This window comes from Phalacrocorax aristotelis, chromosome 5, assembly GCF_949628215.1.
Source record: "Phalacrocorax aristotelis chromosome 5, bGulAri2.1, whole genome shotgun sequence".
NCBI classification, from domain to species: domain Eukaryota; kingdom Metazoa; phylum Chordata; class Aves; order Suliformes; family Phalacrocoracidae; genus Phalacrocorax; species Phalacrocorax aristotelis.
Genome location: NC_134280.1, coordinates 45597393 through 45613402, shown reverse-complemented (window position 1 = coordinate 45613402; position 16010 = coordinate 45597393). Strand labels below are relative to the sequence as shown.

Sequence of the window (16010 nt, the reverse complement as noted above, 5' to 3'; positions counted from 1 at the left end):
GGAGTCAGTATAGAGATAGAGCACTGGCCACTTTTCCCATTCAGCAATGTCTAAGGCCAGCGGGATGGCCTTTACCTCTGCAAACTGGCTCGATTCACCTTCTCCTTCAGCAGTTTCTGTGACTTGTCGCGTAGGACTCCATACGGCAGCCTTCCATCTCCGGTGCGTTCCCACAAGGTGACAGGACCCATCAGTGAACAGGGCATAGTGCTTTTCATCTTCTGACATTTTGTTATACAGTGGGGCTTCTTCAGCACGTGTCACTTCCTCCTCTGATGATAATCCAAAATCTTTGCCTTCTAGCAATTCCAAGATTCCTGGGCGGCTGGGGTTTCCTACCCGAGCCCGCTGGGTGATCAGTGCAACCCATTTACTCCATGCAGCATCAGTCGCATGGCGTGTAGAGGGGATGTTTCCTTTGAACATCCAGCCCAGCACCGGCAGTCAGCATGCCAGGAGCAACTGTGCTTCAGTACCAACTGCTTCTGAAGCTGCTCGAACCCCTTCATATGCTGCCAATATCTCTTTTTCAGCTGGAGTATAGCGGGCTTCGGACCCTCTGTATCCCCGACTCCAAAACCCTAGGGGTTGACCTCGGGTCTCCCCTGGCGCTTTCTGCCAGAGGCTCCAGGTAGGGCCATTCACCCTGGCTGCAGTGTAGAGCACATTTTTTACATCTTGTCCTGCCCGGACTGGCCCAAGAGCTACTGCATGAATTATTTCCTGTTTAATCTGTTCAAAGGCTTGTCGTTGCTCAGGGCCCCGTTTGAAATCATTCTTCTTCCAGGTCACTTGAGAGAGAGGGCTTACGATCAGACTGTAATTTGGAATATGGATTCTCCAAAAACCCACAACGCCCAAGAAAGCTTGTGTTTCCTCTTTGCTAGTTGGTGGAGACATGGCTGCTATTTTGTTGATCACATCCATTGGGATCTGACGACGTCCATCTTGCCATAATAATAAAAAACAACAACAACAACAAAAATGCAATGGAAAGGAAACAACGAGAGGCACAAAACTTGGGGGGGGTGGGGGAGGGGATGATGAACCACCGAAACAAACCACACACAAGGCAGCCGCTCACCACCCGATGCCGCACCTCCCCGAGCCACAACTGCCCCTCTTAATACAGTGGTCACGGTGTCACATGGTAGGGAATGAACATCCCATTGGCTAGTCGGGGTCAGCTGCCACGGCTGTGGCCCCGCCCCTCCCAGCCTCCCGCCGATGCGGCAGAGTGCGGGAAGCTGGAAAGGTCCCCGACCCCCACAGTGAACAGAATTAACCCCTTCTCAGCCAAAACCAGCACAGTCCTAAACATCCGGATTCAGATTTACAATTACATCCAGCTATTTTGAAGTTTTCCAAATGAGTTCTTTCCAGTGACATCTTAAAAAAAACCCAACAACCAAACAAGAAAAACCAAACAAAAAAACCACTTCATTAATACGTTTTAAAAGCCACCATCACTTATCCCCTTTTCCTGGGATGAAGACTTGTTGAATATACTCAACTTTATCCAGCGTGTGGTCATACTAAGTCACGAGGAGAATCAGAGCTTTGCTGTACTGATCTTCAGGTATTTTAAATGACCATAAATTGTATTCATGTAAGTAGTCCGAGCATACAGTCTTTATTCTGAACACTGGCTTTCAGCAGAAGGAGGTGGGATAGCAGAATGCCAGCTCCTGGTTCTAATCAGTTCAGTGAGAGTTTGGCCTTCAGCTGCTACCAGATAACATACGAAATTGGGAGATGGAAAGGGAAATGGAAAAGCAAAGGCAGTTCTGGCAAGTGATTCCACTTTCCAGTAACATGATCCATATACTAAGCCGACTCAACTATCAGGCCGATAACTTGTGATGAACTTACAGCTCCATTCTGAGAGCTGAACACTTAAGCATAGGAAAAAAAAGGACAAACTGATTCCTACCCTTTTTGTTGACTGAATACTTGTGGGAGAAAAATTAAAATTGAGGATATTATTTTTAGCCTCCTTGAAATGTGTTCTTGGAGGTGCTTTGCAGCCACAAATGTTATAAATGGTCCAGATTAGTTTGAGGAGTCAGTAACAAATTCTGCCTCAACATACATGTCACCTGTATTGCACTGGCTGTTTGTCTGTCTCTCTCTAGCATCAGCAAGGGCTACCCAGGTAGTAGGCGGGAATGCCCAAGCCTGATAACTGCTCCTGCCACAGAACATGGGGAAACCATCAGGTCAGGTAGCCATAAACTCTAATAGCCTGTCATCAACAGTCACCAGGGAAAGGTGCCAGAAACAGTTTGAGATTGGCAATTACAGAACAGCCCGTTCCCAGGAAAAGCTTCCTCCCACCCTCCTGGGTTCAGGGGCTGGCTCGTGCCGTGCAGCACGGAGGGACTGAGCCTGTTAAAGCTCCTATAGACTTTAAAATTTCAAGCCAATGCTACAGCCTGTCTGAAAACTAGCACCTGGTGAGTGTTGGGGGATTTGAAAATAAACCTTCCACAAATGATTAAAAAAGGAAGTTTATGTTGCTGGAAGCTGGAAAGGTACCCAATCACCAAAGTGAAGAGACTTAACCCTCTCTCAGGCAAAACCAGCACACTGGTGTAGGAATCTGTTTGCTGAGTGTGAGCTGTGGTGGCAGGACAGTTGAAGGAAATCCCTGACTCAGCTGGCGCTGCGTAAGAGCAGGGCAGTGTTGTGGCTGTTCAAAGGAGGTGCTGAGGAAGAAAAGCTCATGGTGAGCCAAATGCTTCCTCCACCTGTTTTGCTTATGAGACTAGGTCCAAGGGGGAAGGAGGCACTTGTGTTTTTTTGACCACTTGTGTCTCCTTTGAACTTTGCTTTGACCACTTTCATCTGGGATGGCAGCTGGTGTGTGAACCTTAGTTATCCTTCTCACCTGCCCTTCATTTAAATGCAGCTGGTTTATGTTGTAGCTAGGACATAGGGTTGGCTGAATGCTTTAGCAATGCCTATCTTTCAAGCTCTGGTAAACTCGCTCTGAGGTGTACTTAAGTGAGGGATATGCATGCTACATATTTCTTTCATTACAGTATTGAGGCTTACTTGCTTGTGCCTTGGAAGAGGAGTCTGATGCTTTGCCTGGATGGACTGGAGCTGTTAAGTGTTGAGAAACCTCTCAAAGACTGAAACCAATCAGTACTGTTTGCTTGTACCATCAGTGCAAAAGGGCAAGGTTTTTCAGCCTCCTAAGGCTTCATCCTTTCTCCCAGTTGTTGGGCTCACTTCCCGTGTGCCAGAAAATATTTATCAGCTGGTGGAAGTTATTCATTCATGGCCTTAGCTTGAGCTGTCTGCAAACTGCTGTATCTTGCCAACTGGTAGTGAGACATTAGAGCCAACTTCAGTAATTGTGGATTATAAGCAGCAGCTTTCACCAGGTGAGTCAAAGGGAACAAAGGTTTCCCCTTGGAGGAGCTCTCGGCAGCTTATTGCAGCTAGGAGCTGCTTTCTGAGGGCCTTTAAATACCTAACTCCATCCATCCTGCCAGAGCAGGTAATGCTCTCTTAGTGGCTACACTGTAACTGTGCTGGGAGCCTTTTTGTGTGCTTGTGTGCCCAAGAGTCCAGAACAATGCCACAGAGAGTTTTTGTGCAGGTCATAGTTTCCTTGTCATGGTTTTCTGATTGCAGACCCTGAATTAATTAACTGGGATGCTGCCTGCTCTAGACTCTTGTGGAATGGTGCAGTCAAAAGATAAGTGCTACTAAAAACTTGTGTGGTTGATTTTGTCAATAGGTTGATTTTAGTTCACACCCTGTCTTAGTCAAACTTTTTACAGATAGCGTTGGTCTTTTTCCCTGTCTCTCAATGTCACTGTTTCTAGTCTGGTGCAAAATGAAGTGCAGATGTACCATTTATTGAAATGCTGAAAAAAATTGAAGCTGAAACAAAAAAAAAACCATGGGAGAAGTTCAGGCAAAAGGTAAGGCCATGTTCATTTTCAAGACATACCTTTGCAGGCAGCTTTGTAATAGTAAAGCAGAATGCACAGTCTTGGTTGGAAGGAAGAGCCCTGTGATGGCAGAGACTATTTGTGATCCCATTGTCAGGAGGAAACTTGAGAGTCAGAAGCCCCCTCTATTGCTCAGGCTGATAAAAAGTTGCATTTGGACTTCCACAGGCTATTATATGACCAGGCTCCAAAAGCCACATAGTAACATCAGCATGTGCATTATTTTGGAAATGTTTAAAATTGTGGGGTAAATGAGCAAGGCAAGAAGTCCCACCATTCATTTCAGTGACATCTAAAAGTTTTGGGAATGAGTCAGGGATTTTTTGCTCCATTTGACACACTTTTAAAGGGCCACATTTTCAGAAATGGCACCAAACATTTCTTGTCTGAGGAGTCTTGGATACCAGCTTGAGACATTTGTATAGATGCATCCCCAAACCACTGACCACTACTGAAAACTTTGTCCTTCACAGTGAAGCTTTTCCCCATCCATCTGTTTGGGATATGGTTTTTGTCCTGTTGCAGACACAAAGTTTTGCCCTCAGTTTCAATGGAATTGTTGTTTCCCTTGGCCGACCCTCTTGTGTTCAGCAGGCTTGGAAGTGCTCCTTCACTAACTGCTTAACACAGTCATCCAAAAGGGTATTCTCTGACAATACAGTGTTTCTACAACAGAAAACATTGTCTCATGTTTTAATAACTTTATGAGAAAGTGAAGAAGTCGTGTTCCTTTGCTGACACACCGTGACAGGGAGCCAAAGAGCTCTGTGGCTTTCAGAGGGCAGGTGTCCCATTTATCTGGTTCTGGGAGATCCTTTGGGAACTGCGTTCATTCAGAATTGTTGCAGAACCTGCAGAACATTTTGTTCTGCGTGTGCCCTGTAATAACAACAATAGTCCTTGAGCTAAACTGCCTGACCTGCTCCATGCTTGTGACTTCCATTAGGCTACCTTGCTTTCGATTACTAGTTGTTTAAAGCTGTTGAATGAGAGGGCAGAAGAGAAAACCAGTGGGGTGGATTGTGGGAAAAGAAGCTGATGAAAAACATTTGCAAATAGGGGACGTGCCCTAGTAATGAAAGCCGCTATGAATCCTCAAAAGCACCATCATGAGAAAATACCAGCAAGAAATAAATAGCTGCCTTCTCCCTGGTCAGTCCATTCTTATGTACTGTAATTTTGCTGAATGTCATGCAGAACAAAATGGCTTTAAGGTGCTTGTACAAGTGAGCCTTAGCTAAGGGAAAAATTACCTCATCTCTATATTTCTACCATGTGCTGGAATTGCTAATACATTTACTGGTAGTCATGTTTCTTTTGGACCATTGAAAAGTTTCAACCATTTTTACGTTGCATTCCCGAAAACTGTCTGTTAGATTTGCCCTTTCCTGAAGGGTTGAAGGATTGGTGATGAGAAGTTCTTTTTTTTTCCTTTTTCCTTTTTTGAACATATAGGAAGTAGAAGGTAAAAAGAAAAACATAGCTCCTTAAAATATCACTATTTTCTATTTTTATTTTCTGGAAGAAGAGGAAAAGAATGGATGTATCCTTTTGCCTGGTACTAACTTGGAGCTCTTTATCCTGTGTTGCTGTTTGTTTGGCTGACTCTGTATGTTCTTCACCCCAGTTACTGGCTTTCTGGGATAAATAGGTGCCTTTCTGTTGTGCAGACAGAGTAAACCCTTTTGAGGCCTTTAAGATTTATGTTGCTAACAGTATTTACATTCTGGCATCTGATTCTTGGTACTTGAAAATCTAGTAGCTATTTTTGTAGTGCTCATCTCTTCCTTTACTCCGGTTTCCTCCCATGAACAGCCCTACTGCACAATGACAATACGATTTCCAACCAAGTCAGTTAAACTGAACTTCCATGTGTGGTACATGTTTTTGCTGGCTTGCACACTCCTCATGCAATAAAGTTTTCTCACTGATATCTTTAGAGCTGCTCTAATTTGACTGACTTGGACAGGAGTTGTATTGGCACTGTATCCTTCTACGGTAGCCTTTATTCAGAGGTTAAGTTCAGTAATTTGCAAAAATAAAATCTTTATTGTGATTTATTTGTACCTATGCACAGCTGGAGCCACCTCAAATTCTGTGAAGAAGGCAGTTAAGAACAGCAGAAGGTTGGACTGCTGAATGACAGAGATTAGGGTGATGCAGCATGTGGGCAATGAGATCTGAGCAGCTCGGTGGGGAAAATAAAGAAGGATACGAGGGTAAAGGGTGGTTTCCTCTCTGTTTTGGAAAATCATCTTCCTTTTCTCTTAGCGCTCAGCAATCTGATTTGATGTGCTGATCGCAAGATTCATTAATCTGAAGGGCCGAACCTTTGAGCCATGTGCTAGATGTTTGGAACATGATGAAAATGCCAAGATGTGTGGTATGTAATAGCTCTGTTACTGTAGTCAGGAGGGTTTAGGTGGAGTTGCAGGTGCTGGAATGGAATTTCACAAGCTTTTGCTCTTCATTTCAAGAGGATAAAGGAACAGGACTGCATATCCTTTTCCATAACTGGCTATGGCTTTCTACTTGGCCTTTACCATTTGATTATTGGCTTTTGTTTGCTTTTTCCTCTCAAAATCCTACTGCTAAGTCCTTTAAAATTATTGTGTCTTTCAAGAAAACCAATCAGGTCTTAAGAGGCATTTTTTGGGGGAGGGGGAAATCTGGAGTTTGTTTAAAGAAAGGGGATCAGAAGAAGATAAAGCGGAGATATCAGCTATGCAGAACTAATGATGCATTCCAAAAGAGAATTGAGGAGCTATACAAACGCCATGAAGTGCTCCATTCTATATTAGCTTTTTCACTGGGGATCAGTGAAGGACCAGAATCACACAAGCTGCATGAGGAAACCCGTGGCACTCTCATGGAGGAAGCAAATGACACTGAATTCCCTAGGTGGGAATCAAAGCCTTACTGAACTAAACCCACTATCAGCAGAGTTTGAGTTGCTAGTTACAGACACACACCCTTGTTGCACATACAGTGTGTGCTGCCTTGAATGGCTGTTTTTTCTCCACTCTTGGATCCTTCTGTAATTCTGGGAACATCCTGCCCAAAGCCATCAATGTGTCTGCTCAGGTGAATCTGAGGAAAGAGATACGAGAGGTAGATGAGAGCCTTAGAAAAGAATGGTACAAACCAGCCAAATTGTCAGAGGTAATAGAGTGACAGCTTGACCGTGAAAACCCAGGTGCTGTGCCAGAGTATCCCAGGGATCATCCAGCCCTTTATTCAAGGGAAGGGGAGAGAGCAGCTATAGCAAACTTAAATTAACAGTTCAAGCTGATAAAAAAAGTTTTTTTCTAAGTCAAACAAGAAAGAATAGCTTAAACTCTTGTTACTTACGCACTACAGAAATTTCAAACCCCAGATAAACTGAGGAAGTAGTGGTACTCCTTAAAAGATGACATAAAATGATTGCAAATTGCTATTGATAATGCAACCTGCTTCCTCGCAGTAGGTCATTTAATAGTGTTGCTCAGGAAGTGCCATTGGTTTCTTTTTTCCAATAGGTTTAGGGCATGGAGGCCATTTGGTTTGATGAGAGGCCTAGATAGTGGGAAGATACTCCATTATCCTTAGCCTTTGGTAAGCCTGGGCAATTAGTGAAACCTTTGCAAGAAGTATCTTTCATTTCAAGGTAATTGCAAAATAATCTTCTCATCTAGTAGGGATATAATCTGTGTTGATTGATAACACAGGTTATATATGAAATATCTGCTTCAGAAGTACATGCACCAGTATGGTTCTAACTGAGTTGGTCAGGTGAAGGCCCTGTGATTAGGTATATCAAAAACCTGTACGGAACAGCACATACCAGCATTTGCTGTTCATTTAAAGGGGGGAAATTGGCCTCTCTGGGGCAGTTTTTGGGTGCCAGCTGAGAATTGCTTGTGCTCCTTTACATCAGAATCCCTAAGCTTCTCCCCCTGAAAATGAGAAGCATATCAGTAGGCTGTGGGATTTGCTTTTAAGGATGAACTTTACAAGCTGTAAAAGAAACAGTTTTCAGGGAAAGACGGGAGAATGAGAAAGATGAACTTTACAAGCTGTAAAAGAAACAGTTTTCAGGGAAAGACGGGAGAATGAGACAGGAAGATACTGATCTCTCAGTATGAAGGAATAGGCTTGAGACTGAAGATGTTCCCTTCCCAGTTCTGTCACTGGCTTCCTGTCTGATTTTACCACCAGTATCTCTTTGGATTTCTACTTCCCATCTGTAACAAGGGAAATATTAGTATTTCAATTTTTCCTGCTTTTTGTCTGTTTGGGCAGTGGGGTCTTTAATGCTGTGCCCAGCAAAAAGCTTGGATCTGCGGGGCCTCATGGGACTCTTGTGATACAAATTGTAACAAAGAGGCAGGAAGATGTCTGAAGGTGTGTTTTTGGGGAGGTGGCCAGTATGTCAGTCTGTCTCTCTGTCTGCCTCTCTCTGCCTGTCTGTCTCTCCCTCCCTCAGTAGCCAGGTAAATTAATGCATTTCTGAAGTGTAGCCTTTAGTACAGTACAATGTGAGGTCCCATGGGCTCCATGGCTCCTTCATGGTAGCAATCCCTGTTGCAGTGGTTCCACAAATGCATCGCTGCTTGCCTTCTTGTCATTGACCCCAAATCAGGTAGTCTTGCCATTGCAAGGCATAGGAAATAATCTGCATTATTTTGTTAGGACTGATTAGTACTTGTGAGTGGTGGTGGGGAAGTCAATAGGGTAAAGGAGGGGGATTTGGTCAGTGTCTGATTGTGTCATTTGATGTACGCCTAGATGTATGCCGGCTGTTCATGCTCCCCCCAGCATGTTGAATAAATCTCTCTCTCACACACACGTATGCCTAAACACAGGTTTCGGAGGTGTGTCAGATAAACCTGGGGCATGGGACATTGTGACCTACAGTCTCCCTGGGCGTAATTTCTGTGGGAAAAAAGTTATTCTGTTAGATAGGTATGTACCTTTCATTTCCAGGCATCATGGTGATAGTGGTTTCAGCAGGGCAAACTGTGGTTTACCCAGGGTCTGGTCTGTGACTGGAGCTGCATCTGCTGCTCCTGGGAATGCCAAGCTTTGCATCTGATATGGAATGCCAAAGAGCCCATATGAAGCTGTTAATGTCTGTGTGAGGTTTTTAGTCGTCATTACCAACCAGATAGAAAGATAATTCCTTAGCTGCTGTTCCAACCTGTAGGATTTTATCCACTTAATTAATTCTCGTTCTAGTTGAAGATGATCTTTTCTTATGCACAAGAAGCTGTGCTTGACTTGTTTTTGAGGGACTCTCATGTCTGAATCAAAGGCACAGAGGCCCCAGAAGTTGAAGGGTGAGCCCTAGGGGCTGCGTGCCTGTGGAGGCTGAACTTGGAAGCTCTGCCTTGTGTGCTGAGGGCAGGGTCCTGGGGATGAGCCAGGTCTATGCAGCGGGGTGGGGGGTGCCTGCTTCCCTTCCCCTTTCCCCGCTTTTGCCGCCACTCAGCAATAAAATGGAAGCTTGTGACGTGACCAAAGGATAACAAACTGCATGCTGAATGCCTGGTGGGAGTTAAAAATGCCAGCCTACACCACCCTCCCCAACCTTTCAGCATGTCAGCAAGCTGTCTATGTAAATAAATGCACATATCAAACAATAAGCAGATGCCTTTTTAACATGCACTGTTTCAGGCTGAGATACTCTGTTCTAGTGCAGCTTATCTCAGCATCTGTCGAGCTAATGCCAACTCCACAGCTCCCTTTCAGTTGTATTTAATGCACAAAGGTTTCTGTTGTGGTAAGTGTAAAATATAATGAGGAATTGGCTTGTTTTACATACGTTTTGGTGTTACTTGTGATGTATAAAATGTTAAATGTGAACACTTAGTGTTTCTCCCAATCTCTGTGTCAGTTCAAACTCTTGTTCCTTGTGCTTGATTAAGTGGCTTTGCTCAAGCATGTGTATAACTGTAGAAGTATACAAAGATGAAAAAAAAGTCATTTGCAAAATATAGCACCATTGGGGGCCAAAGCGAACAAACACTGAAGTGGGGAGGAAGCTGTGGTGAAGGCTGGATTTGAAATAAAAATAATAATTAAAAAAAGCGCTTAATTTCAGCAGATTCTGTTGTATACCCCTTAAATCATCAAACCAAACTTGGGAGCCACAGAGTCTAAAGCCCCAAGAGTGTACCTTAGTGCAGTGTTGTGGAAGGGACACTGAGAGCTGCTAGGCTCAGTCAGATCTTGTCTAATCCAGGGTCTTGTCTCTGATAGCAGACAGCAGTGATTAGAGAGAATGGAAGGCCAGGGCAACTAACCAGGAAAAATTCCATGTTAAGCTTTAGCTTATTTTTGTTTTTGTATTACAAATGTACTACACCCAGAAGACCCATAGTCTACCGGTTCTACTCCTCTTTGAAAATTTGCCTCCAGGACTAAAGGACAGTTGGATCCCTTGGTGTTGCTGTCCTTCTCTGTTCCTCTGCATTGACCACAGAGAAGGTCATTGGTTTTTACTGTCCTTATTCAGGTTTCACACATGCTGCTGCCTATGGTCTAGTCAGATACAAAGGAACCACATTAACTAAAATAAAAAATCGGACTGTTTATGCAGGCAAGAATTCTTGAAGACAGCTCACTGTTAGGCTTTTCTGAGGTCTGCCAAAAAACAGGAGAATATTCCTACTGCTTGAGACACTCTCAATTGGATTAGATATAAACAAAGTAGAGGGAAAGGGGAGAGCATGATCCTCCACTGGAGAGGAAGATTTAGATGACCGGAGATACCTTCTTTTTTTTAATGTTCCTTGAATAGAGATGATTGAAATCTCTCATCTGAGCAAGCATGCACAAAAGACAAAATACAGTATTAGTGACCCTAATTAGAGACCCTAAGCTCTCTGCTTCTGATCACAGTGGAATATCAGCTGGAATAGTAATAGGGGATGAATGGGTTTTGCCCACGTGGACAGCACTGTTCTTCCATAATGGAAAGGGAAAGTTGGTACTAAAAATGCCATTGAATCAAATTTTTGATGACTCAGTGTACCTGCCTATGAGACTTTCCATCTTGTGGTTTCAGAGCACTTTACAAACTGAAAAAATTAACCACTTTTTTCCTCGCTGTCTCCAAAGGCTGGGGGTTACTATCCAATACTGCATGTCTGAAAGGACTAGGACTGCATTCAACAGGGTAGGTTTCTATTAGGCAGCAGACACTTTGTCCTGTGCAGAAGTATATGGACATATGCATTTTCTACATGCAAGCACTTGCACGTCTCAAATACTTGCCCTTCCGCTTTAAAGAAACCAGTTGGTATGTGTGTATTTGAAGTGACAGGTTGTGCAGAGCAGGGAAGGGGCTTGTAAACAAACACCCACAGGAGGATGAAGCTCAGCTGAAAGTGTGCAAGTCTGCTAGAGACACAGGCAAGGAGAACATCTGCCTGAGTACCTGTTTGGTGGGCTCACTAGACCACATTGCTCCTCTAGTGCACAAGATGAATGACCAGGGTGCAGAGTGCTCCTTGGCAGGGTGTCTTAGACTGGACACAGCATGCAGTGCTCCTGTGTCCCACCAAACCCTCTCCCTTGTCCTGGGGGAGTGTGAAACACCGGTTCTGTTGCGGGGAGCAGGTGGATGCTGGCAGAGGGCTGATACCCATGTGCCTGGCAGGGATTTCCTTTCATGGGGTCTGGTGTGACAATAGCACTTCCCAGCTGGCTTGTTAGTGGTGTTGTAATCTACTGGATTGACAAATAAATGCTAGCTCAGCTCAGTATGGCTGTGTTCTCCAGAGAGCATGACAGACAGAGGAGCTTGAGGTGTCTGGCTGCAGCCCTGTCTCAGTGCCTTACAGGACTGCTGGGTGGAGTTGCTGTGAAAGGACCTTCTACCCCAGCTTTTCATTTTGACCCTGGAGGAGTTACTCTTAGCACTGTGATGCAGGGCCGGCACTGGTGCTCCCTGATGCTGCATGTGAACAGTTGGCATTGGCTTTGGGATGCTGGAGGGGCTAGACACGGAAGAGTTTCAAAAGAAAGCAAAGCAGCAAGGTAGACTGGGGAGGAGAGAAGTAATGCTATGAAACGGATTTGTGTGCCTCCAGCTTCATATCTGAATTGGAGCTGTCATGGAGAATGAGATCCAGACTTGGTGCTGTTCTCCAGAGAAGCCATTATGGAGCAATTGCTCTGTTAAGTGCTGGCTCCACCTCTGTGCCCCAGGTCTGGCTGACTTCTGCAAGGAGAAAACCAATGAGATCTGGCATGACCCCTCCTCCTTTCCCACTGGCCTTTCCTGCCCTTCTCCAGCCTCTGATTTACCTTATTTCACTTGCTTTTTGCTTTCACCACCTGAGCATCTCCCATTGATCCCTGCTTCTCCTGGCTCTGTTGGTGTCTTCATCCCACCCTTACCTGCCTCTTGGTTCCATCACCTTGCCCTCTTTTACATCCTTGGTCTTTTCTCGTTTCCTCCATTCATCATACAGTTGTACTCAAATGTCTACCCAGTAAGTGAACATGTGTGTGCATATTTGTTGCATATAATACAGGAAGGGGTGTGTGTATATGTCATAAGCATTTAACTGCCTTTGTTTTTTCACACACTACTCCATCCTCTGTTCTGAGACTTGCCTTCCAGGGACTCACAGCATGTCTACCTGGTGTTCTTGTCCTCTTCTGTTTCCCTGGTGACTCTCCCCTGCTGCACAGGGGAGCTGGAGGGGAAGATGCAGAGCAACTCTGTTGCTCCTCTCTTATTCTTCTGGAAATAGTCCTGATTCTCCTCCTGCCTTCCAGTCAAAACCCTTTTCTGGCCAGTCTAAATGGACTGGAAAGTGAGGAGGATTTTTGCCTTCAGTCCAGGCCTTGCCAAGGAGTTCAGGGCCTCTGCCAGATGCTTCCCCTCACCTCTTTCAGGTGTGCAGGGAAGAGTTGATCTTTACCTAAGTGGAAAGAAACGAATAAAGAACGATCACACTCTTCTCCTCAGGTCCAGTATGCAGGTATGTGCCTTACATATTTGTCATTGCTGTTTCTGACAGGTTAACCAGCCTGGATCACAGTGCTAGTGACCTGAAACAAGGACCCTTACTGATGCATGTTTAGTACGACCTGACTTCTTGAGGAGAACAAGTATTTCTCTGAAGGCCTGTCTCCTCAAAGCAGCACACAGGTAAGGCAGATAGCACTCCTAATGCTCAGGCTCTTGCTGCTGCTGGGCTCTAGCTTTGCTGCAGTGGACTAAGCAGATTTTTTTCCATTCATCTGGCCCAAGAAAGGCTTTGTCACCTCTACCTATCTGTCACCTATCTGTATGGGTGAAATCTTACATTGTATTTAAAGCACATGGAATGTTTTTCAGCAAAAATGTACTTTCAGAGGATCAAGACTGCTCATATAGTTGAGATAAATATAGGCTATAAGTGTGGGAGGAGTATGCTGAAAAACAGTGTTACTGGTGAGGTAGACTTCTTGTTCTAAAATAATTTTATATTGAAAATTACCTTAATTTAAACAGAAAGCTTTTTAAGAAACGGAATAAAGAAGTGTATGTTGGGGGGAATGGGTTAAGAAAGAAGTTAATTAAATCATTTAGTTTTCAACCAGGCACGATGTTTCAGGTCGTCAAAAGTGGGGGGGGGGAAGCCACCAAAAAACCCAAAACCAAACAGAAAAGCCCTGCAGTTCTGATTGCAATGACTCATGGAAACCAGATTTAGAAACTAGAAAAAATGAGGTCCTTTAGTCCAAACCCTTAATCCCCTGCTAGTATGTAACATCGTTCCCAGCAGCATCTACCAGTCCTGTTTTAAATGATGGGATTTTCCCTTGTCCCCTTGGGATACTATTGCACAGTCTAGTAGAATGAATCTGCTTATTTCTCTTTCAACTCCTGACCACTGTAGATGCAATTAGTAGTAGGCGATGGGAGGATTCTGTTTCCTATACTGTGTTATGAAGGCTTAGGGCTCTATTGTGTTTAAACCAGACATTAGTTGCAAATGCTTATGCATGAGTGTGGCTTGTCTGTCAGTACTCATTACTCAGTACTTCTCTCTCAGAAAGTTTGGTAGGAACTATATGAAATAGCTTTTTGCTGTGTGTGGTGCTGCTGGAGGTACCACTGCACCCTTCCATCTGTGAGTTTCGAGCCTGTCTTAGATGAATATTGTGGGATTCTTCTGATGCTTACTGAAAGGCTCCAGTCAAAAAAACAGATGAATATAAAGACAAATAAATTGGAGCTGGAAAATTATAGCTTTTCCAAAAGCTATCATAGCAAAATCATTTATAACATATATGATATAAAATCATTTAGACTGTCTCCACTCAACACAAAGTAGAGCTTCCTTCTGTGACATTTCACCTGTTGCTCCTTAAATTCAGAAAAGTTTTAGTAGAGGGAACTGTTACTCAGTTTCTAAAGCACATCAACAGAGTTTCAACCTGTTTACACCTTGAAATTACAGCAACAGCTGATCTGTACAAATCCTTTGTGTGGATGCTTGGATTAATCCACTTCCTAAGTCAATTAAAAAACACATCATAATGTAGAAAACGACTGCAATATAATTGCTATTTGATGTTTGAATGAGGCTGCAATGTGAAGTGGGGCCAGGGGTCCTGAAAGACTGTGCACATGCCAGCCTTCCACATGGCCATGTCCAGTGGTACCAAAGAAGGTTACAATCCTGTTCCTCCTCCATCTCAATAAATCCCTGGCTCTAACGTGCCAGAGCTGTTCAGGGGCATTTTCTCAAATAGAAAGCCTAAACATAAACTTAGCCACTGGTCCAGTGTTTCATTATCAAGGTAAGTTAATTAAACCTATTAAAATTTGACTAGATTGCCTATGTCGCATCAAAATTTCTTAAACACTGAAGGCTGGGTTGCAAAGCGTTGATGTGTTCAGTGAGTCCAGTGCTAATTTGCCCATTGTTTTTAATTGGTTGAAATTCTTTTCCAGCTTGGCGCTTGGCTGCTTCATGTGCATGTGCTTCATACTTTAAAGGATGGGGAGGTGGTGACTGAATCAAGGTATAATGATCTGTAGTGCTTTAGATCATCCACAGGTTATGTTCCTTGTCCCTGCTTTGCAGTCAAGTTTTCTTTTCCAGTGAAAGTGTCAGTAAACCAAAGCAGAAAGGTACCATTTCTCCTCTACTTTTTCCTGTTTCTTTTTCCTGAAAGTTTATCTTGCTGCTCGCTTTTTAAAAGCACTGCATTATCTGGGGGGGCTGTGAAGTAAAAGGTGTGCTCTAAATACAGATGCTAGTGACAGACCTTTCAAAAGCTGCATTTCTCAAGCTGGGAGCTATTGACCCCTTTCAGTGCAGTCTCAAAGAAATCCAAGAGGAAATGGAGGGTGAGGGCCAGCAGGGAATATATATATATATAATTTTTTTCCCCCAAGTCGTCTTCTTACTCCACCCCCTGCCAGGCTGGCTATTGTTTGAGACTCTACATGGGATGCCAGCTGCCATATAAGGAAAATGGCATCATGCTACATTCTTTCTAAAAACTGATTTTTTACAGTTGCCAGGAGCAGAAGGTGCTGCTGTGCATTTTCCTGCATCCTGAACTCAGTAATAATCCTCCTCGCCTTTTGATTTTTCTTGTTTAAGTAGGTGCTCAGGCAGCAGGACAGAGGCATGGAGTGTCCCCTCTCTGTCTCTGTACAGTCACAATCTACCATTTATTCAGTGTATATTTCCAGTCCTGATGCAAGCACACCTGGACTCCTACAAAGGGATCCTGCTTTTTGGTCCCAGGGTATTCCCTACCAGATTGTCCCTATTTCAGTGCTTGAAATTTTAAGGGGTGAAAAATCTCACCAGAACTTTATGATTTGTGATTGAGAGCTGGGACAAAAACAGTGCTATTGAACTGGGGCTTCTGTTCCTCCATATTGCCTGAAAACGTGGTTTATGAAATGGCAGTGATCCTCATTACACTGTGTTAGATGAGGACATGGGGCTGCAGAGACCTGAACCTCCTGCTCCCAGCTTCTGCTTTGTTTATCCCTGCAGATGTTACGAGTGAGTGGGTGCACCAGTCTGAGCCACTGGC

At 44.0% G+C, this 16010-nt stretch overlaps 1 protein-coding gene across 11 annotated transcripts in view; it reads left to right on the top strand.

Moving 5' to 3' along the window:
* TSPAN18 (tetraspanin 18) overlaps positions 1 to 16010 on the top strand; it is a 169707-nt gene that overhangs the window by 75650 nt on the left and 78047 nt on the right. For 7 of the 11 annotated variants that reach the window (XM_075094262.1, XM_075094260.1, XM_075094261.1 and 4 more), the window contains one exon: positions 12983 to 13113. The exons of 2 other annotated variants lie outside the window; for them this stretch is intronic. The gene's annotated coding sequence lies outside the window, so the exon portion shown is untranslated. Of the gene's footprint in view, positions 1 to 12982; positions 13114 to 14907; positions 14979 to 16010 lie in introns of all 11 variants that reach the window. 2 more of the 11 variants (XM_075094263.1, XM_075094270.1) reach the window with 1 other exon arrangement.